The sequence below is a fragment of the Gopherus flavomarginatus genome, chromosome 7 (assembly GCF_025201925.1).
Source record: "Gopherus flavomarginatus isolate rGopFla2 chromosome 7, rGopFla2.mat.asm, whole genome shotgun sequence".
In the NCBI taxonomy this organism is placed as follows: Eukaryota; Metazoa; Chordata; order Testudines; family Testudinidae; genus Gopherus; species Gopherus flavomarginatus.
In genome coordinates, this window is record NC_066623.1 from 7,232,512 (window position 1) to 7,256,160 (window position 23,649).

The 23,649-nt window shown below is 53.4% G+C and overlaps 1 protein-coding gene across 1 annotated transcript in view; it reads left to right on the plus strand.

Annotated features, from left to right (window-relative positions):
* The first annotated feature begins 4,228 nt into the window (after positions 1 to 4,228).
* PDGFRB (platelet derived growth factor receptor beta) overlaps positions 4,229 to 23,649 on the plus strand; it is a 70,066-nt gene continuing 50,645 nt past the window's right edge. The window contains exon 1 of the mRNA XM_050961512.1: positions 4,229 to 4,557. The gene's annotated coding sequence lies outside the window, so the exon portion shown is untranslated. The remainder of the gene's footprint in view (positions 4,558 to 23,649) is intronic.

Consider the following 23,649-nt stretch of genomic DNA (forward strand, 5'->3'; position numbering starts at 1 on the left):
ATCAGCCCCATATACCACAGCATGAGTGCCCTACAAGCACTGATCATGAGCAAGTGCTGGAAAGTGGCCTTGAGAAGTCCAGGCAAAAATCCTTTCAAAACCTGGCTCACAATGTGTTCCGTGGGAGCTGGGTGCTCAGCCCCACTGGCTGGAAGGAATGCTGGGTGCTGTTTGGGGACTAACCAGACGTTATTCTGTGCACCCTGTGGCCAATGACAAAACTTTACAGCTTCTTTCACACAGTCTGAGGCTTAAACGCCCACCCTTTCTTTACCTAAATCTGCTGGGAAATTGGCAAGGCCCAGGCCCATCTTCTCTTTCTTAAATGTTGGAATCATTAAGTGGGCCATCTCCCTCCTTTTGTGGCCTCTATTGCCTTACTATTCGAGCAATCTTGTGCTGTCGCTGAACCCCTTCACACGACAAACCCAGGTCAGAGAAAAGGCAGTGGGAGAGGGAAGCTAACAAATTGCTGCTCCTCTCCATGGTGGCAAAGGGGCAATGACTGTTGTCAGGATCAGCCCCAGATTGTGAGTCTTTCATTGAGAGGCAGAGTCCCTCTCCATAGGCTGGATTGGAGGTGCAGTCCAGCTGTCCGTCAATTCTCTCCTGGGGGCAGGAATTGGGGAAGACCAAATCCAGGTAGGTCTTATGCACTAGGGACTTAGCTCCTTGTGTAGCAGCACCAGTGCAAATCCCTAGTGTAGACAAGCAAACCTACTGTGAACCACCATTTGCACGGTGCAGCTTGCTGTGCTTTCCAGCAGCATTAAGCTGCCCTGCTGCAAATTACAACTGCCAGTGGCTGTGCCTGCACTAGGGTGACCAGACGAGAGGAAGAAAATATTGGGGCACATGCGGGGGGGCATGTCCACCAGTGAAGCGGAAAAAAAAAGCCGAATGCTGCCGACGGAGTGAAATATCGGGACAAACACCTAAGTATTGGGACAGTCCTAATTTTATCAGGACGCCAGGTCACCCTAGCCTGCACTCCCTGCAGCAGCACCGGCACACTCCAGGAAGCCACGGCCTAAGATCAAAGTTGCTAAACCCCTGGAGCAGTGTGGCCAGAAGCCCCTTAGATCTGTAGACTGGAGCAGGAAATAGAGGAAGGCAATGAGAAAGGACTGAACACAGAGCAAGCAAACCCAATCCAGCCAAAAGAACAGACAAGCTCCCCTTCCCCCACACCCACCCGGGGTTACTCTGGTTTTCATGCTTCCTTAGAACAAGCCTGTCCCAGGAGCCTCTTTAGACCAAACAATCTTTGCTTCTGAACAAAGCAACCTTGGACACACACTTGGGACACATCAACAACGTCCAGTTCTCATAACAATGTTCCCAGCATGCATCGGGGCCTCCTTAGTGTGACTTTGTCTATGTGATTTTAAGCTTTTTCCCAAAGTCCCAGGGTAATAGGCCAATGGCTTTGAGCCCAGTTCGGTCTCTCTCCCCTAGGTAGACCAGTGCCAGCTGCCTGCTACCACTGCATGGGTGCCAGCTTTCACGGCACACAGGGAAGGGCACTGAAGATTCTCGCCCTGAGTTCATTCTGGATGGGAGTGGGAGCTAGGGGATTCCTCAGGAACATGTCAGCCATTTGGGGGCCCAGCACCCCAGGAGTAGACAGCTCTCCTGGCAAATAGTTTGTGACTAAAATCTACCCCATGCCCCTTTCCAAGTCACTGGTAGCACAGGGCTGGCCTGTGGCAAGCTGAAGCCCAAATCTCCAGGGAGCTCAGATATTCTGATCCTGGAAACTGAAAGGGTTTCCCTACACAGAGTCTGTTTAAGGGCTTTGCAAATACAAGCAGAACCCCAAGCATTGCCCCCAGCTGGCTTCTTTTGAGCCTGCTCAACTAGAAAGCTTGGCAGGGACCTTATAGACGTTCACATCTCAGTGTTACCTGGTGGCACCAATGGGCAAGAAAGGCAGGGTCAGCAGTGTGCCACCACTGGCAGGGGGGTTTGACAGGGTAGGGAACAGCAGAACCTGCACCCTAAGGTCACTGGGTTCATCCATCCCAACCCCGTTTCACCTCACTACAAGCACATACAGCCCAACCACCAAGCAAGGAGATCACCCCTAAAGATTTATGACTTCCCTCTGAAGAACTATGTCCACAGGAGCTGGTGCCTCAACGCAGGGACTCAGAAGGAACCAGCAGCTGGGGTAAATCAAACTCTCTTAGAAATGGATTTCCAGCAAAAATGGCACAGGAGAGCTATGTGCTTTCACTCACCCTGAGCTATGCCACATTCTTCCACTAACCCAGCCCAGCCCACCCTGACCTCATCAGCAGGTCTCTGCACAGGTAGGTGCAAGAACCTTCTCTGCATCTCCTGCCCTCCAGGACAACCTCCCTTGCACCCTGTTCCTCACTTCCCTCTGTCTCTTTTCAGATCTCAGCTGCTCACATCTTTCCTCCCTGGCCTGTACCTCTGGGTGCTATTGTAATGGCGTTATCTGCTCATCACATTGGAGTAGCACTTGGGTGCAAGATACTATCCAACAGACAGTCACATTGTATGGTAACGGCCTGTGGTTTGAACTTCCCTCCCCTCAGCAGCCAGATGAGCTCTCTGAATAAACAGTCTGTACTTGGATTTTCATCAATGGGAAGACAAGAAACCGGGGAGATAACCCGGAGATAAAGAGCAAGGGTCTAAACCGTTTCGGCTCACGAATCATTAGCCAGCTCTATTGTAAACACATCCCCCTAACGAACTAGTAAATGATGACTCCCTCCTGTAAACACAACAGCTCTTAGGCCTGGACTACAACTGTTTTTGTAGTGATGCAATTATGTTAACTAGGGGGGTGATTTTATTACTTTGGCCTGGTCTAAACTCAACATTTCCACTAGCAGAGCTATGTTTGTTAGGGATAGGGGGTTTTTTTAACCAATATAAGCCCTAGTATGGGCCCACTTATACCAGCAACAAAGCCCTTTTGCTGATATTGCTCATTTTGTTTGGGGAGCTGTTACAGATGATACAGGCAAAAGACCTCTTGTGCCAGAATAAGGCGTGTCGCTGCTTGGAGTGAAGACCAGGCCTTTCTGCAGAAGACGAGCCTCTGAAAGTGGTACTAACACAACCCCTAATGCTGGTGCAGTTACACCAGTAGAAAGGTGCCTGAGGTCTCATTTATACTAGCACGTTGTACCAGCAGACAGACCTGTGTCAGATAAGAGTGTCAAAAAATCATGCCCCTGGCCAACCGAGCGGTGCCAGTAGAAGCTGCAGTGTAGATGAAGTTACCCCAGTAAAAAAGTCCATTTGCTAGTAAAGGCTGTTCCATTGGGGAAACTGGTATAAACTAGAGCTTTTTGGCTTGATCAGCTGCATATCCACTATACCAGCAAACCCTTTTACATGTAAACAAGCCATGACTCAGCAATGCCATTATAAGTCCCTTTCATAGAGCTATAATTGTGTCCACACTAGAGGATGTAGCCAGTGCTTAATTTGGAATGGAAGAGGTGCTGGGGCTGATGCGGCAGGCCCAGGGGTGCCGGGGCTCTGAACTGCCAGGCCCAGAGGTGCCAGGGCTCTGAACTGCCAGGCCTGAAGGTGCAGGGAAACTGCCAGACCCGGAGGTGCTGGGGCTCTGCTCTGGCAAGCCCTGGCACAAACTAAGCCCTGGGTCTAGCGCTTTATCTACACCAGCCTGGTTAAAGCCATACAGCTAATGCGTGTAGGCAACCACTAGAGAAATGACTCCATGACAGTGGCTGAGTCTGGGCCCTCACGACAGTGGTTCTGTCAGGCTGGAGACGCTGTGGCAGCCCTCAGGGGGCACCCGCAGTCCCTTTAAGACAGGCCTTCTTTAATAAAACCATGAGTCAGCGGCTGGCATGGGCCTTGGATTTTCTAAACATCCCCTCACATCCTGAGAAAGGGGGAAAATGGAAAGCGGGGGGAGGTTTGAAAAAAGGACAGGGAGAAAGGCCAGAACTGAAAGCAGACACAGAGAGAGCGGAGCCCATTCTTGTTTCAAGTCCAAGGAGGAAAGGCAGGGCAGGGTGCTCGTCTCTGCTTTTGTTTTGCTTTGAGCCGGGAGCTGCGCAGAGCTCAGGTCCAAGCCCACCCCCCGCCCCCCGCGCTCTGAGTGAAACTCCCCCTTGGAGCTCGGATCCTTTTTGTTTGTTTTGAATCGAAAGTTTTGGAAAAGGCTCCAGCTGGCAGGGGGCGGGGGCAGGACGGGAAGAAGTTTTAAAGACGGCTCCAGCCTTTTGCCTATTGGACCAAAGCCTCCCCCCCGCCCCCCAAGTCCTGGGCTTTTCCCAGCTGTATGTCCCCCCACCGGCTGCGGGTTGTTTCTCCGCAGCGCGGCACCGAAGGGCCCCCAGGCGCACGGCCCGCGGCGATGCTCGGGTCCGCTGGGATGCGCTAGAGGCAGAGCCAGGGCACGTCCAGGGGCGCGGGACCCCCCCGCGGAGCGCAGAGCGGCCGGAGCCGGGCGGAACCGAGCCGCTGGGGCTGGGCAGGGCGCTCGGGAGAAGAGGCGGAGGGAGAGGAATCGCTGGAGGCTGGGGAGCGACCCCCCGCACGGTAAGCTGCGCGCCCGGGAGCGCTCCCCTGCGCTGCGCTCCGCTGGCCGGGAATCCCGTCGGGCGAGCCCCGCTGGGTCACGCTCAGCCCCCCGGCCAGGAGCAGCTTTCGAGGGGAAGGGAGGGGAAGGGAGAAGAAGGGACCCCGCTGCCCAGCCTGGAAGCCGCCAGCCCAGGCAGCTGGATTCGCACCTGGCCCTCGGTCCGGCTCCTAGGACGTGCTGCCAAGCGCCCAGCTGCCGGAGACGGGTCGGGAGGCGAGGGGGCTGCAGGGCGGCGCAGCATCCCGGCCGGGGAAGGGAGCTGGGGGTCCTGAGCTGGTGGTGCCCGGGACAGGAGCAGAGATCAGAGCCGCGGGGAGGCGCAGCCCGCATGGCTGAGCGCAGGGGCAGGTCCCGCAGTTAGACCGCAGAGAGCTGGGGAAGCCGGGCGGTTCCTGCCTTGCTGCTGGGTCCCTGCAACCCTGTGCAGTCTTGTGTTGTTCCCATCATTAGGCCCCTGCCCACTAAGAGCCCTTTGCTATTGTAGGGCAGGGACTGGGCGCTGGAGACCAAGGCTCTGGATGCTGGAATAGTGTCTAGGTAGATTGGGTTAGCGGGACAGACCGATTCAGACCCCGGGGGCCTTGGGTCACTCCGGTCAGCCTTCCCCAGGGCGTGTCCATACCGGCACTGCTACAAATCTGGCTGGCTTGTCCCAAGGGCAACACGCGCCTCAGGGGCTCATGGCTTGGTTCCCTGATGAGCCTTGTGCGCAGCCCACACTGATCCGGGGTGGCAGCAGTCGCAAAGCTAAGCAGCATCTCTCCAGGATTTGGTCATCGAAAGGGGAACGATGAGGCTGAGAAATGCCTCTGCAGCAAGACAGGAGGGCTCAGGAGATGGGTAGTGGCCTTTCACCTCCTGGGCATTTATTTTGCATCTGTCCCAGCAGGATGGCTGTTTAGTGCTCTCTGGGGTGTGAGTTGTGGTCTTCATCCAGTTCTTACTGGAGATAGGCACTCGAGTCACAAAAAGCACCAGCGCCCGGGACATGCTTGCTGGTAGTTTAAGCTGAGAGGCTGGACGCTGAATGGGCCCCAGAGACTGAATTACAGTCAAAGTCACATTGGTGGGCACTGTGGGGGGAAGCATGTACCCACATGGCCAGTACGCTGGTACTCGAACGCAGGGGTGTCACTCTGGTTCTACAGAGTCCGCTGAGTTATGCTTTTAAGTGTGGTCTTTGGTCAACAGCTACAAAATTCAATGTAGTCTCGCCTGGCTCTGGAGCGCAGCAGTGCTCATCCGAGTGGGAGCTTTGCAAAAGACCAAGGATTGAAGGGAGGCCCTTCCGGAGTAATGGCAAATTTTAGGCCCTGTTTCAGGAAAGCTGTGAAGCATCAGCTCCAGGCCCCCCTCCCCGACTCCCATTTCAATGGGAGTCAGGCACTTGCTTCAGCGAGAGAGGACCAGGGCCAGGAAAGGCAGCTATGATGTTCTGAAAGCGAAGGAGGCAGGGCTTCCTGAATGAATAACAAGCCCTTGGGTGGGGCTGATGGGATGGTGGCCACATTTACTCTCTGTCCTCACATCAGAAGGTTATTAATGCAGGCTGGGACTTTCCAAGGGCTATGGGGACTGGGTAACATGGAACAGGTGTCAGTCGCAACCTGCAATTAGCCAAGGGAATTAGTGCCTCCTGCAGGGCAGAAAGCCCTGGGTAGGACAGCCATGCCTATGACAGCGCTGAGATAAGGGCCTGCTGGTTATCAGCCCAGCAGCAGGAATGGGGAGCATTTTTTTTTTGAGCCATATCCTACAGCCCTCAGGTGTGTGGGCCTCACTCACACAGGTAAGGCTGGGGGGCTTGTGAGGTTGTGACTGTCTCAGGTGAAGTTTGGTTCTTACCTACTATATCTGAGCATTGCAGGCTCCACTCTGCCCTGAGCTACCCCTCCATGGCAGCGAGGCTGCACAGGGGCGGGTGGGAGTCTGCTGCTGTGAGCTGGGGACTGGACCAAATCCTGGCTCCATTTGTTGACTTTGATGGAGCCCAGCTCTGACCCGGAGGCCGCCTGAAGGCTGGGATTGTTCTGGCTTTGTCAATGTCACCTCAATGAAGGCCTCTGGGAGTTTGTTTGTTTAGTTTAAACAAAGGGACCCAAAATCCTAAAGAGGATCTTTGAGGGGTTTGTATAAACCCGGTATTGTTTCCCCAAGAGCTGGAACCACTCCAGAAAGCTCCTTCTGCTCTGCTGGGCAAACAGGACATAATGAGGCTGGTTTGGGTTGTTATTCCCCACCTCCCAAATGCCTAATTGGGCTCCCTGAACCAAACACCTCTCTGGCCCCCTCAGCTTCCAACCCCCCGAGCAGGGCCTGCCTGGGTCTGGAGCTGCAGTGTCTTTCTGGAACTGAGCAATATATTGAAACTGAGCATTATTATTTTGGTTGCGGTAGCACTTGGAGGCCCCTAGTGAGATCCAAGCCCCATTGTACTAATGTGGCACATACACCCAGCAAGAGCCAGGAGAGCTCCCTGCCTAAGCAGACCAAGAAGGTTTTAGTATCCCCATTTTACAGATGGGGAACTGAGGCCCAGAGAGTCAGTGAGTTGCCTAAGGTCGCAGAGGAAGCCTGTGGCAGAGGTGGAGATTGACCCGAGATCTCTCCTGGGCCTTGAGCCAACTCTTCAGCCACAGAGCAAATTGCACCTTGCAGTGCTGTGCTGCATGGTGTGTGTTGAGAGCCCGCACTGCCCAGTGAAGGGGGCAGTAACCAGAAGAGGAAGGACAAGGGACAGTGTGGAGGGAGAGGAAGTGCTAAGGTCATGGGGTGGAGCTTACCCTCTGAAAGATGCACAGGTGCTACCAGTCCATTGCCTCTCCCTGCAGCACAAACAGGCAGTATGTTCCACTTCCAGGATGCTGGAGACACAACTGCTGCTCCTCCTCCACAGTGCAGAGCGCTCCCTGCTGGCTAGGCACTGCCCTCCTTCCCAGAGGGCTAGATCAATGTCAGAGGTCAGTAAGAATGAGGATGGTTACATAAGGAGTCAGCAGATTGTCACTGAAAGGGCCACTGCAGAAAACAAACCCCGGCAAGTCCCCATAAGAGATGATGCCCCCAGGCAACTAAAATTCAGTGAGAGGTGGTGTAAATGACGTACATCCCTCTGTGGTGTTGGCTTTCCTATGCCTGTAGTGTACCCAATTGCTATGGCATATGCCTGCCTCCGAGCATCACATCCGCCTACACCCATCACGCCAGCTGTCCTACATCCCTGGCTGCGCTCACCTCTCCCTAGCACTAGAGTACCCAATATTGTGCCCCTGGAGAAAATCTGGAAGTGGGGGTGGGAACAGAAACAAAGCCCTGCTGGGAGGGTGTGCAGATCGGTAAGTGCACTTGCACATTGTACCTGTATATTGGGAGCAGAGACAGGCCTGGATCACAGACCTGGTTCCCAAGGCACCTTATGCCCACATCTCACCAGGAGAAGAGGAGAATCCTTAGTTTCTGTCCCTCTTACCAAAGAACTCAGGGCAAGATGAGAGAAAGCTAGAACATTTTGTCTCTGAGTGGGCACTGGGCAGGAAGCGAACAAGCTTCCCATGGTTCCAACACCTCATGGAGCAGATGGACTTTTTGCCCTGCCCAGAAGGGGGTTTATCCCCTTACTAGTGGCACTCAGTAGCCAGAGAGCTGGCAGACAACCTAAGCCAGCTGATCGATTCTGCAGGCCTGTCTCCTGCTTGCCTGCCCTCCACGCTGGGTTCTCTGCCTTCATATTCTTGGCACTTTAAGGGGCTGTGACTGAAATCTTAATGTTACCGAGACACAGTAATTGGCACCAATTAAATTGCTACATTCATGTTTGAATTGCTTTAACTGGCGAGACACACTGTCTTATTTATACAAAAAATACATTTGCTTGTGGGTTTCTCTGAACTAAAGCCAGGAGAAAATACACCATCGCGAGCCGCTTTTTCTGAAGGCACATTCTCCCCTTGCAAATTGGAAGTCACTTCAGTTTCAATTTATTTGCCTGGAAACTGGTTGCAGAATAGAAGCCCAGCTTGTTTAAGGGATTGGGAGCTTCGACCACCTTTCAGAGCTCACCCACCCCCCTTGCACACAGCTGCCAAGCTTTTCTCCTCCAGTCTGGGAGCTTGTCAAGAGAACATGGATGTGGCTTTATTTAGGAAGGAGAATTCCTCCAGGCCTAGGAACACATATTGATCGTTCTCAAGGCTGTGTCTGGAGGGCCGAGAAGGGAAGGTAGATTTGGGGAGGTGGCTGCAGCCAGAGACTGTGGAAATCCAGCACAGATTAGTGTCCTCTCAAAGCAATTACCCACTGTTCAGGGCAGGGCCTGTTTGCCCAGCCCCTAGAGCAGTGGGACCCAGATCCTGAGTGAGGCCTCAGGGCATTAGAGTGATAGGATGAAGAATGGAATGCCAGGGTCCCAGCTCCCTTGCCCCTGCACAGAGGCCATGTCTACATCTAAAATTTTGCAGCGCTGGTTGTTAAAGCTGTATTAGTACAGCTGTATAGGGCCAGCGCTGCAGAGTGGCCACACTTACAGCAACCAGCGCTGCAAGTGGTGTTAGATGTGGCCACACTGCAGCGCTGTTGGGCGGCTTCAAGGGAGGTTCGGGGAACGCGAGAGCAAACCGCGGCGAAGCTGGTCTCCTTTCCCGGTTTGCTCTCTCGTTCCCCGAACAAGCAGGTCTCCTTCCCTGCGGTTTGCAGGGTGGTTCCGGGAACGCGAGAGCAAACCGGGAAAGGAGACCAGCTTCGCCGCGGTTTGCTCTCGCGTTCCCGGAACCACCCAGCAAACCGCAGGGAAGGAGACCTGCTTGCTCAGGGTTCGGGGAACGCGAGAGCAAACCGCGGCGAAGCTGGTCTCCTTTCCCGGTTTGCTCTCGCGTTCCCGGAACCACCCAGCAAACCGCAGGGAAGGAGACCTGCTTGCTCGGGGTTCGGGGAACGTGAGAGCAAACCAGGGAAGGAGACCAGCTTGATTACCAGAGGCTTCCTCAGGTATGCTGGGATACCTGCTTATTCCACGGAGGTCAAGAAAAGCGCTGGTAAGTGTCTATATTTGATTACCAGCGCTGGATCACCAGTGCTGGATCCTCTACACCCGAGACAAAAGGGGAGTACGGCCAGCGCTGCAAACAGGGAGTTGCAGCGCTGGTGGTGCCCTGCAGATGTGTACACCTCCTAAGTTGCAGCGCTGTAACTCCCTCACCAGCGCTGCAACTTTCTGATGTAGACAAGCCCAGAGACACCAAAAGAAGAGGAAACATTTCCAGGTTATAAAGGACAGGCTCCCTGGCCCCCTGCATCCACGGAGAGTGGCAGTTCCAGTGACTTATGTCTCCATCACCTCTGCTGGAGCCATGAAACTACATTTCTAAAAGATGGACGCTCTAGTGGTTGGGCTCCCAGCCCCGCCCCACCCTACTGCTGGAGAATAGGTCAAGAGCTTTGCTTTGATCACTCCCTCCTCCTGCAGCCTAGAGCAGAGCTCAGTGTGTGCTGGGACATCTCTGGTGCCCCTAGTGCACTGGGATCCTTGTGGAAGTACCTAGCACTTCTCGCGGGTGGACGTCCCTTGCTCTCTGCCATGCCTGCTGCCCTTCAGGCTGAGCTTGGCATTGGCAGGACTGGGGACACGTTGCTGAGAGAAAATCTCTTCGACTCCTTTGAGGCCTTTCTGAGGGTGTCCCCAGCAAGCAGGGGTGGACCGTGTACGTCAGGGGGACCTGTGAGAGCGGCAGGTTCCCATCCCTGCCTGTGCTGCATCACCCTCCTGGCAGATGCACCCAGGCTTGTTCTCTGCCACTCTTTGTCTGTCCCCACTCACTCTCCTGTTTGCCTATTAGAAGCCCCTTCAAAATGTTATGATTGTAGGGGGGGGCCCTCTGCAGCTCTGCGCAGCTGTATTGCAGGGTCTGACCTCAGCTTCCTGCTGAGCTGGCAGGAGGTTTGCTGCTTGGCATTTTGCAAGAGAGCAGAAATCTTTGCGTGCGGCTGTGACTGTCAGACCGCCAGGCCTGGAATGAGGAGGCCTTGGCTCTCCTTTCCTTTTTCCTATCTGTGGCTTTCGGATCCCAGAAAGACAGAGAGGCAGCTCCCCAGGAGCGGTGCTGGTGGCAGGGATTGATGGGAATGGAGCTGCTGACAAGCTAATTGTTTCAGGGGCTCGGGGAGCTCTGGCTTCAGGCCGGGTGGTCAGTGGAGTTACACAGGGGATGAAACTGACCCTGGTCTCCCTTGTGTGAAGCTGCGGGAAGTTTTTGACCCACTAGCTACTCAGTGAGCAAAACCCTCCTCTTTCATTGTGTGACTGCAATGTTCCAGTCTGACCCATGGGTGTCCCAGAAGGCGAGTCACCAGTTCCTCATGGAATTCTCCTCTCCCCTCCAGCTGCCCCCCCCCCCAAACGTCCACCTGCCCCTTAGAGGCTGCCCAGCCCTGCCACCCTTACATCCATTGTGCTTTGCCAGCTTCTCCAAGGCAGTGACACAGGCTGAATGGAAAAATTCCCCCAGCTGGCAGGAAATCTCAGCCCCACTGGTTTTGAAGCAGATGGTCCAAAGCACGAATGCCTCCACCGGTATCACTTTGTGTGTCTGCGGCACCTCCCATTAGGGGATCTCCGAGTGCTCCAAACACTATCGGGTGAGGCCTCACAGCATCCCCACCTATTTTTCCACATAGTGGCACCAAAGCACAGAGAGATCCAGGGGCCCCATTCTCACACTTGTGCATGGGCCTGACTTGTGTGTGCACCCCCCAGCCCCCACTACAGCTGCACCAGTGAGAGGTGTTTGCACACCCTCTCCCATCACACGGATCAGACTTCTGTGTGCACGTCCATGTTGCATTATGCTTTTGTGACGCTGGGCAGAAGCCACTTGCTCATCGTCGCACAGGGAGTAAGTGACAGAGCAGGGCCAGTGCCCAGATCTCCCTGAGTCCCACTCTGAACGCTTTAACCACAAGACCATTCACTCCCACCCCTTGCCTGTAGCATTTAGCCTAGCACTTCCTACCCTGTGTTATTTTTTTCTCTGGGCACCACCAATCAATATGTCAGCTATACTGCATAGCTCAGCAAGGGCCCTCTCAGGACCATACCTGGTATTCGTCTTCTGCTCCGTTCCACTCCCTCCTTTCTTGTCTCTCTCTAAGCTGCTGCTCACTGCTGTGCCTCTGAGCAGAGGGTCTACACTGCACCCCAGTATGTCCCATGAGTATCTCCACCTGCCTCTTTGCACTGAGACATATTATTATCGTTAATTATTTGCATTACAATAGGCCCTACCGGCCCCAGTATGTCAAGCACTGCACGTCTACAGAGTGAGGGACAGGCCTGGTCCCCAGAGAGCTTACAAGAGAGGCAGAACACTTTGGGTCAGCAGCTGTCCTAGTGGCCTATGTTTGTACAGCACCTAGCACCGTGGGCTCCCGGTCTGTTACTGGGGCTTCTAGGCTCCAGTGTGATGCAAATTCTAAAGAGTGGGAGGGAAAATAGAGGCACAGAGAGGGGAAGTGACCCTGCCCTAGGTCACTGGCAGCCTAGTCTCCTGGTTCTGGTGCACTATCCACTTAGCCATGCTACAGGAGAAGGAGAGCGGGAAGGGGTCGCTCACATTCCACTGACTGCACCTCCTCCTGGGCCCCCTTCCTGGCTGCAGCCTCTGCAGTCACAAGGAGCTGCCCTGAACACACTTCCACAAATAGGCAAAGTGCCCCCGAAACCCTTTCCAAGAGATTCCTCCCCGACCTCAAATCTGGAGAGCAGCTTAATCCTGGGCACAAGGACAAGAAGCTCCATAACTAAGCGATTAAGCCTGGATCCTTCGCAGATGGTGGAGAACAGAAGATCAAACGCCTTCATCAGAGCTGTTTCATCTCCGTGCCTGGCAGTGACTGGCTAGAACTGCATTTTCAAATTAGAGGCAGATTCATCTTCCTTGGTTCCCTCTGCTGTGCTGGTAGCTGCTCACTGCATGATGTGGGTTTCACTTTTGGGGCTTAGAGATGTCTCTGTCCTTGGGCTTTGAGGAGGTCCCTGATTCCATTCAAGGAGCAGGTGTTGAAAACTCAGAGAGGAACGTGAGTTCTCTCTGTCATCATCTCCTGCTCCATCCCCCAGGCTCTCTCTGTTTATAATTAGTAAATAATTGCAGCCAGTCAGTACATGGGTGGCTCTCCGGATCCCACCCTGGCTTAGACTTCGCCAAAGCAGCCATGCTGAAAGGAAGACTCCCACGCACCAGGAGCATGGGTTTTTATCTCTTGTATTCCTTAGTACAGCATTTCCCTCTAATTACTGCAGGAGGATAGATCACAGCTTCCTGCAAGCCGCAGAATTATTTGACAGTGAGAAAACATCTGTCTGCCCCACTAAAGCCAGCCAACTGCACAGTCAAGAGTATCAGAGACAGCATCTCACCTTTGTCCCTTCCTTACTCACCACTTCAGTCTGATGCCCAGCATCTCCTAGCTCCCTTTTGACAATAGAGTGGATGCAGTGAAGACTGCACTGAGATAAGATGGGGGAGAAGGAGGGGAAGAGACCCGCAAGGAGATGAAAGGGTGGCTGCTCCGAGCCCTGATAACAGGTCACTTCCTCTGGCATGAAGCTCTGTGGGTCTCTCTGGCTTGTCTCCTGCTTGGGAGAGTTCAGTGCTGGCCTTAGCACACTGGGATGGCCTGCAAAGCTGTTTCTAACATGCCTCCTCCCTAATTACAGCTGACTGCTGTTCTCTCCCATCACACCTCTATGCACCTAAATGAAACAGGCTCATTGCATCTGAAATGCCCCTGGAGGAGTGGAAGAGGGTCTCTGAGCTGCTCCTAGCCTCTGGCTGGGAGGGAGCTGGAGCCCAGTTGCTGGTGCTGTGGCCAGTCTTAGTTGCCAACTTTGGGGGCAATGACCAATTATCTAAGTAAGCTACTAGGCTCCCACTCAGTGGAGCAGTTTTGCACTTCCTGGTTCCTCTCATAGTTACTGTTTTGCAAACACGAATAAACCAGCACAGATTTTCTGAGGTTGTCAGGACTAGGCGTGGGTGGCCAGAGCAGCAGCCAGCAACCAGGATCTGTGCCGAGGGTCAAAGTCAGGAACCAAGCAGGACTGGAGCAAGGCTGAGAGGAAGACAAGCTCAGGAGCAGTCACAGCTGCAGGCATAAACTGCTGCTGATCTTAAAAGCAGGCCTGCCTGCTCCCCTCAGTCAATCAGGCAGACCGGCTGCAACCCAGCTGAGCTCATTAATCTTTCTGCAGGCTGGGCTGGCTAGTCCTTGGGCTCAGCTGAAGGCACTCCATCCTGATGATGGCAGGCAAATATTCTTATCCCCAGCGAGGGAGCTGGAGGAGAGAGATGGAGTGACTTGACTAAGGCCACAGAGGGACTAGTTGTCAGAGCTGGGGTTAGACTGCCCCAGCCCCATGCGTCATTCAGTGCTATTGAGCTGTTCCTCCTTTCTGTTACGTGGAAGCAGATATTTTTGCATATATCTTTAGTATGGACCTGACTGTGGCTTTAAGCCATCGGCTGCAATGGAAAAGGACAAACAGGGTCAGCACAGAGAGCTGGAGTCCCTGGCAGAACTCTGACCGAGTTACTATGAACCATCAGGAGCAGGATCTCCCACTGCCATTGACAGAGTGCTGCATGTATCCCCTTGCCCGCCTCCCTGCTGCCGCCTCAGCCCAGCTGGCTGGGGTACTGTAGGGCACCAGGGCTGTTGGCCCCATCCCCACTTTACCTCTCCCCATGTCCTTTGGAGAGGTTAGTTCTTCTGCTGTCACAAGCCCAGCATGGACTCCTCACCCATGTCTGGCTGGCCCAAGCAGGGGCACAAGCAGTGGGTGGGAAGGTTCCTTGTGGGCCCTCCCCACAACCCTCTTGTGCACCTGCAGATGGCCCTGGGTGTGTTGAAAACCAGTGAGGAAGACAGGAGGGGCCTGATGTCTCCGTGGGTTGTGTATTGGAATTGAGTGACACCCGGGATACCCAGGGCCCGATTTCTTCTAGCCAACTACGGAGCTGGATAGCGACTGCTCTTTGGCCTTGGGAGGTCTGGCTAGAAATCCTAATTTAGGTCACCAGTGAAGCAGGATTTCATGGCCTCAGTCGAGTCCCCCTGTAGATGTCAGCCCAAATCACAGCTAGGGTGACCAGACAGCACGTGTGAAAAATAGGGACAGGGAGTTGGGGGTAATAGGAGCCTATATAAGAAAAAGACCCCAAATTCTGGACTGTCCCTATAAAATCAGGACATGGTCACCCTAATCACAGCGCTGCCACCCAGACTGGCCCCGCTTCTCAGGCTTTGGCTGTCACTGCACAGAAGAAGACCAAGATTGGAATGAGCGGAAGAGGCCGTACGTCCTCCATCAGTCACGAGCAGTGGCAGAGCTATGCTGCCCATCTGCTTTGCTCTAGATTTGCTGTGTGTGCTGCCCCTTTTCCAAACAGTTCCTTGTCTCCCATTCTTTGCCCCTGGACCCAGGTGAATCCCCAGCCCCTCTTCCTGCCTGACCCGGCAAACACTTTTTCCCACAGATAGTTCCACATGCCCTTGCATTCAGGAATAGCCTTGCAGATTCCGGAGCCTGTTCTTTATTTTGAAGGCGGAGACAGAGGAAGCATGCGCAGCCGAGTGGGTGATGAATGTCGACCCTCCGGGACAGGGGGATTATTTATAACACTGGCTCCTCTCCCAACAGATGTTTTCTTTTATTCTGAATTTATCTAAAACAGGTCATTCCTTTCCTACTTCTCCCGTGGGCCTGATGGAGAGTGGGGCAATGAGCAGGGCATGACCTGATCCCAAACTCCGACCAGGTGATGCAGTGAGCTTCCTTGAATGGACACGTAACCACACGGGTGTGTGATCACATGTGGCTATGCTCATGCACATACACAGCGGGCCACTCACTGAAATACCCTCTCTCTCACACACACACACGCAGCAGGCATGCCAGCACAGCTTGCACACTCTCGCAAGGACAGACAGGGTAGTCACACACGTACACAATACATCAGCAGATGTATCCACGCCAGCTCAGAGTGATCCTCCGAGCTAGCCCCATTTTATGTTACTCTGAATTGCTGACAGCAGAAATGCTGAGTCACACGACCAGGGTTACACATGGTACAGAGAGGAACCCCGCATCATGTCAAGCCTCCTCCCCCTCTATTTTTGCATTGTGTCCCTCATCTTGGGCCTTTGGTAGAGGCTGTCAGGCCAATGAGGCAGCGGTGGGCACTGGGCGTGGGAGCGCTGTGTTTTGGCAGGAGGAGTGCAGGGCCAGGACTGAGTTACTGCGGGAGATGCACCGGAGAGAGAGCACGGGAGGCAGCTGGGTCCTGAAGGAAAGGACCATCTGGGTTGCTCTGGTGTATTCTGGTGTTCAGGAAAGTGAGGCCCGGATAGTAACAAGGCTAGAGCCAGGCTAAATATGGGCCTACTCCAAAGGTGATGGAAATCAATGGGAGGCTCTCCACAGACTGCGATGGGCCTGGGAGCGGGCCTGCTATGGGCTGGCTTCCCAACCCACTGCCAGTGTTAAATCCTTCCAGCCTCGTGCTGCTCGTTACCGGTAATGTCTCTTCCGGACTTTCTTCTTTTCCCTTCGTGTCGAGAAAGGGCTGATACTTTAAACACCAGAGAGTTTTATTCCTGGGCTAATTTCCATGGTTTTTCCTTTGCATTTGCATTGATTATCTGTAGGATTCACCAGCTTGTTTAGACGGGAAATCTCTGCACATGAAACCAGTAAAATCAATTATTAAAAAGAAATGAATTGGGCATTCAGGAAACTAAAGGACTGATGTCACTCACATGTGGAGCTGGAAATGACCATGCCAGCTCCCATCGTGCTGCTCCATCTCCCTCCTGATTCCCCACCCTCATGCAGCTCCAGTGCTGAGCCTCTTCTAGATGTCCAAGGCCACTGGAGTCATTTCCCAGGGGACTCAAGCCATGACTAAGATGAGGCCTCCAGCTGTGAAAGGCTCGTTTATGCATCCAGTGTGCCACTTAACTCCTCCACGCTCCTAGTCTTTCTAATGCCTGTGACAGTCTGGGGCCAGCTCTTTAGCTGGTGTCAACTGGCGTAAGTCCGTGGTAAATCAGTACAGAGCCATTGTCTTCAATGGAGCTACATAAGTTTACATCGACTGAGGATCTGCCACTGGGTGTTTAACTCAAGGGTAAAATTTACTAGGACCAGAGTGGAGAGCCTTCCAGTGCAATATTCGCGCATGGAGCTGTACATTGGATGGATCATGTTCGTCTGTAGCGTCACTTCACTGACCGCCGTGAAGTCACTCGAAGGATGGATTTGGCCCTACCTAGGTAACTAGGATTCTTACTAAAAATGTTCATTTTTGGTATCTAAAGTCAGGCACCCACATCCATCTCTGGATTCTGAAATTAAAGGTACCTGAATTTCAGCCCACTGCTGCCATGGACTTCAATGGGCTCTGATAAGCAGGCAGCTTTCATTTAGGTGCCTAAATATGGATCTAACAAATCCATAGGCACTCAAGTGTGAAGATTTCGGCCCTCAAGTGTGACTCCTTTTATGCTAGCTACGCTGTCTGATCAGGGCATGCAGTGAAAGTCACACGTATGTAGGGGCCACTAACGGAAGGGAATTTGGAAGGGCCGCTTGTGTATAATATGAATCTGTCTCTGAGCCTAATCTGCTCATTGTGAGCAGATCAAGGAGTGTTGGAAAACCCACAGAGAGGAGTCCCTGTTTGTTGAGGAGGCAGGGTAGCCTAGCAGATAGCACGCTGCTGTGGGTATCAAGGGACCTGAGTTCTATTCCCACCACAGCTACTGACCTGCCGGCTGACTTGGCTGTGTCTGTGAAATGGAGATAATGCTACTGACTTCCTTGGTAACGCGCTTTGAGATCTGCTGAAGAACACAGCTACATAAAAGCTGGATTTTACTATTGTAGCTGTGGGGTTTTCAGAGGTTGTTAGAGGAAAGGCTTGCAACATCCTGCTGACTTCAGCAGGGGAAGAGCGAGACTGGCATGTACTAGATAACCACGCAGGGCCTGATTCTCATCATTCATACCTGTGCAAAGCGGGCTCAAAATTTCCCGAGCAGCCTGGCAGCAAGTTACGCCCACTTTGCATTGGTGCAAATGGCAACACAGGCTGTGAGCACTGGCGAATCAGGCCCAGTCTGAAAGGCCTAGGCTGGAGCCAGGAAGCTACATTTCAGCGAGTGTGTATTTACCACGCATCTCTTGGGACTTTCCCCCAGCCCCCTGGCTTGGTTTCAGATTTCATACCTCTGTGTTTTATCATCGGTTGTTTATGGGCTTGGAAAGACAGTCTCTCCACATGTGTGCGCCTCCTAATTCCAGCCATGTGCTGGGAAAAGGCTCTCTGATGATAATCTGGCCTGTGAGTAAATGCAGTGTCATGGGAGCCTCTGGACCCCAGAGAGGGGATGTTGCAATTGAGGACAGTTCCAGCCAAAAAACACTCTGGTTTATTTAGATTAAAGGGTGGGAAAGAACTGGAGTCACGGAGGTGGGGTGGGGGTGGAAGAGACAAGGCAAAAGAGGAGACTCATTGCAAAGCCATGGCGAACGAAATATTTAGAACTCATCTTGCCCTGTTGAGGAAGAACAGTGGGTCCTCAAAAGTGAGAACCCGTAGAGCCCCCAGTAGGGAAAGCCTGGCAGGAGAAAGTCCCCGGTGTGGATGAATGGAGCCAGTACACGCTGGTCATGGGATCCTCATGATGCTTTTCATTGCACGTGGGCACCTATGATCTCACTTACTGACTCAGATACAGAGAAACAAAGCAAAAATAAAGTCTGTTTTACTTCCAGCTAATTTACAACAGCTGCACTTGGCCTGCTTGGCAGAATTTTGGGTCCAGCAAAGCATTGTGGGAGATCCTGGAATCGCAAGCAGGCTGGGACCTCATAAAAAAGAGCTAGAAATAGAAAATGAGAGGAAGAGAAGTGGCTTCGCTTTAGTGCCTGAGGCCTGGCTTCTCCTCACTTCTCTGCTCATTTCTTTGCCTTAGTTCTGCAGACAGTAAATATCAGATATCAAAACCCCTGATGGTTTGGGACCTGGTTCTGGGGTCCTTATTCCAGCAAAACACAGCTGATTAACGCCCCCTTTATCTGCCACTGTCTCCAATGGCAGGTTAGCCTGAGGAAGCAGGGGTGGTTTGGGCCCAGCAGAAGACTTGGGATTGAACGAGGAAGACAATAAAAGAAAAGGATGGGGCGACCCTTTGCCAGAGGGCTTGGACTGCCTTCATGGAAGTGTGATGGCATGGATTCTAGCTATGGCTGGATTCTAGCTATATTTGCTGAGAGGTTGCCATCCATCCTGATTTTCATGGGACAGGAACAGTTTAATGGTTGGGTCAGAGTTCACCATCCTGGTGGGTGGCATGCAGGGTCCTTATTGTCTTTCTTGGCCCAGCATGGCAGGGCTTGTTGTCCAATGCTCCTATGTTGCTATCTGTGCAGAAGTTACCTTCCTTCAGCCCATTGGCCGCTCTCACTATCAACCTGCCCGATTTGTATGGTGGGTTCCCAGTATATTTGTATTTTGGGGAGCCCTACAGGATCATCTCATCTGCCCTACCCCCAAAAGCCCGCCCTATGGGTTTCATATATGCCACTCCAAACCTCAGCTGCAGGGGGCGGTCGCTCACCAGAATACTAGGTGTTCTCTCCCCTACCCCTATTCCCCAGAGTTCAAGGTCACTGCTTCCAGAATACCTCCTGCCCAGCAGAGTGAACTTGGGACTCCAGCTAGGTTCCCATGTGGCTGTAGCCCTCATGGGTGTGAGGAAAAGGTGGACACATGACCTTAGTGCACCCTAAAGCAGGACTGGTGCTATTGGGCACACAAAGGGGACATTTGCCCCTGCCCAAAACTATCTTCACGAGGCCCCAGATTATTGTCAGAAAGGCCAAAGTAGATCCAGAATTTTCCAATGTGAAGCAGTGGAGCAGCAGCAGATTGGGCAGTCTTCCTCCTTTACTATAAGTCATGGCAAAATACTGACACAGTGGTAACATTTTACCTTTTTAAGTCTTGCAATCCAAGATTTGTCAGGGGTCTCAGTAGCCTGGAGGGTTGGTTAGTTGTTTTGCAAATAGAGACATCCAGGGGCCCCAAAATACCCACTCCCCCAGCAAGGGGATCCTTGAACCGGCCCTGCCCTAAAGGCTCAAAAGCTAGAACCCAAGAGAACCCTACATTTATTTTCAGTCTCATGCATTTTAAGCCAACCTCTTGATTTTGAGGGGGGGAGGGGCAGACTTGGGCGGTACTGTGTGCGATGCTTACTTCATTCATGGTTGCAAGAGCTGTGAGATCATGAGTGCTGGAGACAGGGGGAGCAAAAGGGCCATTGCCACCCCACCTTCTAAATGGAGGGGAGGCAGATCCCCCTCTTTAGAGAACCCAAACTCAGCAGGGCACAAGGAGGGAGAGGGGTCAGAGGACCCAGGCCTTCCCCACTACATTGGCCTATGACAAGAGCAGGTGGTGTAACGGTGGAGCCTCTTCCCCATGGGCAAGACAGAGGGGCAGCTGGGCCAAATGTGAGTGAGTAGCATTGTGACCTGGCTCCCAGGATCACAACGCCACTCAGATGTGAATCAGAGAAAAGATGATCTACCCAGGCGCGTCCAAGTCCCTGTGCTAGTGCCTGAGCCAGCCTGGCATGGAGGGCTCTCCTAGGGCATCACGGCACTGCTCTCCTGTTCGCTTCCTACGGGCCTCTGCTCGTCACACAGCCCTGGTGAGCGCTGAGGAGCAGCTGCGAGCAGGCTGCACCGGGGCTGAACTGAGGTCTGGTTCTGATGGCGGCCGGTGCGCCCTTCACTATATCATGGCCATGCTCTGAGCATTGCAAGCTCCAGGCCTCTAGGCTGTGTTTGCCTTCACGAGCCAAGCGGGACACACGGCGTCTGTGACGCTGCCTTGTTTGGAAGGCAGCCCACTTGCCTTGGAAGAGGCTGCTGGAGCATGTGTGGGGGCGCGCATGCAGGGCTGCTGCTCCTTGTGGGGGTACCCAGAGTGGAGGGAGGGCTTCATTCCTCATCAGGAAACAGGTTGAGTCTAGACGCCCAGGGGACTGTCTGCCTGGTACCACACTGCTGGCTGCTACCTGGCCTCATGCTGCCCCCCTCCCCCAACTTCTGCAGTCTTCCGTGTGCCCACGTGGGAGATGCTTCGCTGGAAGCTGTTGCCCTGTAGAAGCACTAAGGACTGGCGTTCAGAGCAGATGCGCTACGTGCTAGTGAAGTCAGCACAATTTCTCGTCCTGTTACTCGTCCCATAAAAAGAATATCCATGACGTCACCCCTGAGCCCTCACAACCTACCTCTAGCGTTAGCAAAGGCGTCTTTGGCTTAATAAAATCCTTGTGCAAGATCACTGCCAAGAAGGGGTGGAAATGTCATGAATCAGTGTGATCCAGTACTAACCTGATAACGCTCCTCCAGGTAATGTTGCAACGTGGTCAGAGATGGATAACATGGGCACATGGAGTCTCCAAGAAAAGGCAGAATGTTTTCCCCAGACAGAGGATGTACCAATGACTAACATTAAGCTGAGCGAGGAAGTGGACCTGACCTTGTTCCCACCGCAGGACTTCCAAAGCAAGTTCATTGCCCTAGAAGATGTGACTTTGGCTGAGCATCATTTGCCAGAGGGCGGTTGAGAAGCCACAGCTGCAACCAGCCCCTGCAGACAGGAAGCGAGGGGAGAATCAGTCCCCTGAGCGCTGAGAAACAGCATGCTCCAGCGGATAGGACCCAAGCCTGGGATTCCAGAGAGGCGTGAGTCTATTCCCAGCTCAGTCAGTGACCTGGGGCATGTCATGTCACCTGTTTGCCCTTCCATCCTTTGGCTGCCTTGCCTAGTTAGGTAGTCGGGTCTTCAAAGCCTGGACCTTGTCCACGCACAGCGTAGCACAGAGGGTTCCCAGTCTTTGTTGGGGACTGTAATATTAACAATCAATCCAAAGAGGCATGGTCAAAGGAGTTCTTTTTATTCCATCACCGCATGCTGTGCCCAGAAAAGCAGCAACCTAGGGCCAGGGCTGTGATACCATGTAATAACTGCGCCATGCTTGGCTCTAGACACAGTTCTCAGACCTTCCTTTTCATGGGCTTGTAAACTGGAAAGCACCAGCACTGCCCCTGTCCTCGATCTCCTCCGGCTTGCTGGGCAGAATATCTCCACTGATCAATAGGAGCAACCCCCGCCTTGCGCTTGCTGACTGCAGACACATAGGGAAGGGCCTGACGGGTTTAGAGATGAGATAAGATATGACAATCATGGCATGGTACAGATGCATAGAAGAAGGTAGCTTTGTGTCCTGGTCCCATTTTGTCTACATCCCCAATGCTTGGATTTAGTTCAGGGGTCCTGGTTCGGGCCCATCTCAGGGTAGCTGGGGGGGGGGGGGGTGTGGATTAGAACCCCAGATTTCAGGCCTGTTCCAGGCCTGTCATTTTGGAACGAAGCACCGAGGCTTTGGGACACTTTTCAGCACTGGCCTACGGGGGTGCAATCCCACTGACTGGACCGGAGTGACAGCAGCTCGGTGCAGAGGAAAGCTCCTGCCGTTGCTGCTGCCTGTAGGAGCCAGCACAGGGCTAAGCCCCGTGCAGCAGCAGCAGCTGACAATGTGCCTTTCAGTGAGCGAAGGGCCTGCGTTTCCAATCCAGCCTGGGCTGCGTCCCAGAGCCAAGTGACCTCCCCTCTCCTCTCCCAGCCAAATTCCTCTTTTAGAATAATAAACAGTTCAGCTCAGAAAACCTCCCCTGACAGGCTGCTAACGATTTCCCTTTGCACAGCCCTCTGGGGCAGAGATGGGGAGGCCGGGCAGCACTGGCATGGTCAGAACCATGTCTGTCTCCCCTGTGGGGTGGGGGAGGACTATGCTGATGTTTAGAGAATTCCAGTCTGGCTGGTTTGAACCCCACCCTGTCGCCATTGGGTGCTGGGATGAGGGAGGGGAGGAAGGCTACTTGCTGTAAAGTTGGGAGGAGTCCGGTGCCCCGCTTAGCAGGGACAGTCAAGTTGGCGGGGAGGAGAGAAGCAAAAGCTGTGTCCTAGCCCTGAACCAAGCCAGTGGATCCCCCCACTCTCCCTTTCCTCCTGCTCCTGGTTGGTGCAGAGAGCCAAGCCCTGGAGTGGGAGGCTGCAGCGGTTCATTCCAGGGGCCCCGGTGGCAGTGGAATTTCCAAAGACACCTCCTGGAGCAGGGTCACTAGGTAGAGCGTTGTCTGTCTGGGGCTGGGAGAGGAGAACAGCCTTTCAGCTGCTCCAGGCCAGGGCAAGAGAGTGTGACGTTTGGGTTCTGATCCGAACTGCTCCCCACAGCTGGAGGACAGAGGGGATATGAAACTTCATGCACCAGGACTTCAGGCAAGTGGCCTCTATTAAGAGCCACGATGAGAGATTCATGGGGAGGAATTACCGCACACCTGCCTACTGACTGGGAAGGGCTGTCCCTTACTTTGGAACATCTGGTGCTGGCCTGGGCTAGGACCTCAGGTCTGAGCTAGTCTGGCAATTCCTTTACGTCTGCCTTCTGGTCTCTGAGCACTTGCAGCACACTCAGATCACAGGAGCAGCCTTTTCATACAATCATAGAGTTCAAGGCCAGAAGGTGCTGCCAGACCATTGTCTGACCTCTTGTATAACACAGGCCACTAAATGTCCCCGCCCGCACCCCCAGCCACTCCTGTACGGAGCCCAGTAACCTAGATTAGACTGAAGTGCTGCAGCCCTCCAGACACTGAACTAACTAGCATGCCCCAGCTCAGAGAACAGGCTTTTCTCTGCAACCAGGAGGGCTAGAAACTTGTTGGGGTTTCGATAAAAGCCGAGGGTCTCACCCTTATTCCAGGAGATGAGCTAGGAGGAAAGAAGCAAATATCACAAGGATCGCAATATGCCTGCTAGAGCTGGCAGTCCTGCAAGCCACCACAACGCCCACTTCCTGAGACACTTTCCCAGCTCCAGATGCAAAAGTCTGGGGCTAATTATTTGGGTTAGGTT